This window comes from Mastomys coucha, unplaced genomic scaffold (assembly GCF_008632895.1).
Source record: "Mastomys coucha isolate ucsf_1 unplaced genomic scaffold, UCSF_Mcou_1 pScaffold14, whole genome shotgun sequence".
Lineage (NCBI taxonomy): Eukaryota > Metazoa > Chordata > Mammalia > Rodentia > Muridae > Mastomys > Mastomys coucha.
In genome coordinates this window covers 21,867,027-21,869,133 of record NW_022196896.1, presented here as the reverse complement: position 1 = coordinate 21,869,133, position 2,107 = coordinate 21,867,027, and the positions used below count along the sequence as shown (strand labels likewise).

Genomic DNA, 2,107 nt, shown 5'->3' with positions numbered 1-2,107 from the left:
GGGAGGGAGGGAGGGAGGGAGGGAGGAGAGAGAGAGAGAGCGTTCTTCATTTCAATTCCCAAAGCATATCCTTTATCCTTTCCAGACATCCTGGATTCTCCTCCTTTAGAGTTTCTGGGTATATTATTGTCTACAATATTCTGAAATGTCATATTGCATTCCTTAGTATTAGATTATTTTTTTAAAAATTCTTTATAATGAGTACTTCGCCTGATTTACCAGACTTAAGACTCACATTCTTGTTCTAAAAGCTTTTCTTGAATTATTCTTTTGATAATTATTCTCTCTTGTTCTTTTCCTAGAATTTCTATTTTAAAAACATAAGATCTTTTAAACCTACTCGCTGGTTTTCTCATCATATATTTTCTTTCTTGCTACTTTGTAGAGGTTTTATTATAATTTTATATTAAAATATTCCCTAAAGAATTTCACTTTTACAATTATAAGTTTGGATGTTTGAGACAAAGCTCTGTCCTCTGTTGCAGATTCTACTTCCTTTAGCAACAAGTTTGCCTTTTGTTGGGTCTAGTTCTTTTGATCTTTTCTTCTGTTCTCAAAATTGTTTTATGATGCCTAAAGAAACTACATTTTTGCTTGGGATCCATCTTGGTATCCAAGAGCTGCTTATTTCTGACCCAAGCTCCTAAAAGACAACTTTTTGGCAAGCTCAACCCCATGAGCTCTGTCCAATTTGTTCTTGCTGGTTTTGGCCTCTGTAACTTGCACATGCACACATTCAAGGAATATTTTGAGGTCAACTTGACAATCTAACCTTGGCAGAGCAGAACACTTTTTTTTTTTTTTTTTTTTTTTTTTGTGGTTTCTCCTTTAAAAGCTATTCTGTCACCTGCCTTGGTACTGCACGTCTCTGATTTGGGTTAGAGACCATGGCTCTGCTAGGAGTTTTAATAAATCTGGCTAATTATAATCTGAAATAAGTCTGACAGTGGCCCCAAACTCCATAACAGTTTCTGTTTCTTCTGGTTTTGTTTTGAGCTTGCTTTTCTACTTTCTGTTGCTCCACCCCTCCTTCGACATTCCAGAGCGAGGACTTACAAGGCAGGTTGGCATTTTTGTATGCATTGCCATTAGCCAAGTCACACTTTTTCATCAGAGTCTTTAAGCCTATTCATAAGAATGACTATGACTTTCTCTTAGAGCAATCAGATATTCCACCGAAGGGTCCCCTAACTGAACACTTTGAGCCCCGAAGTCTGTAACCTAGACACAGTATCCAAAGGGGCTTTAGATGTCCTTGTCAGGATGAAGGCCTTCACTTAGTGTCTCATTTTCAGCTTTGGGCCCTGTCCCCTGTTGTACTTGATTCACACATGTTGATCTCTAAGGTTCTCCAGACTGGGAAAGAGAAATCACTGCAACCCTCTGGTGGGGATTCTCATAATACACCAGCCTCAGGTTCAGCTCACAGCCAGTTCCACATGGCTCCATGGCTCCATCGATCTTCCAGCATCTCGGGGTTCTTTGGTCTCACCGCTGTATTCCTTCCTCTAACACAGTCTGTGAGAGCTGCTTTCCCAGGGCTTTCAAACTACTTTACATCCTTCTAGTTTAAGACTTCGAGTTTCTAGTTTTGGGTTTGAGGGTGGGGTGGGGCTTTTCTTCCCTAAACGTCTCTTTTATAAAGGCTTTTAAAATGTTAGTTTTGAAAGTTTAGGCAGTGTTGGGCATGCGTGGGAGGAGCAGCCCTTGGGTCTGAGAGGGTTCGATACCCCAGGGTAGGGGTATGCCAGGGCAGGAAGGCAGTGATGGGTGAGTGGGTGGAGGAGCACCCTCATAGAGACAGGAGGGTTGGGATAGGGGGTTTCTGGAGGGGAGACCTGGAAAGGGGATAACATTTGAAATGTAAATAAAGGAAATATCCAATAAAAGAAAAAAGTCTATGGCCATACCACCCTGAACGTGCCCGATCTCGTCTGATCTCGGAAGCTAAGCAGGGTCGGGCCTGGTTAGTACTTGGATGGGAGACCGCCTGGGAATACCGGGTGCTGTAGGCTCAGGAAACATAGATGCAAGCATCAAGGAAACATAGATGCAAGCATCACTTACAGAATACAAGAGATAGAAGAGAGAATCTCAGGGGCAGAAG

The 2,107-nt window shown here is 41.8% G+C and overlaps 1 protein-coding gene and 1 non-coding gene across 2 annotated transcripts in view; one reads left to right on the top strand and one right to left on the bottom strand.

Annotated features, from left to right (window-relative positions):
• The window catches only part of Necab1 (N-terminal EF-hand calcium binding protein 1), a 178,783-nt gene that overhangs the window by 52,358 nt on the left and 124,318 nt on the right, over positions 1-2,107 (bottom strand). The window lies entirely within an intron of this gene.
• Positions 1,897-2,015, top strand: LOC116089511. The gene has a single exon (XR_004118317.1). It is a non-coding gene; the product is annotated as a 5S ribosomal RNA (ribosomal RNA).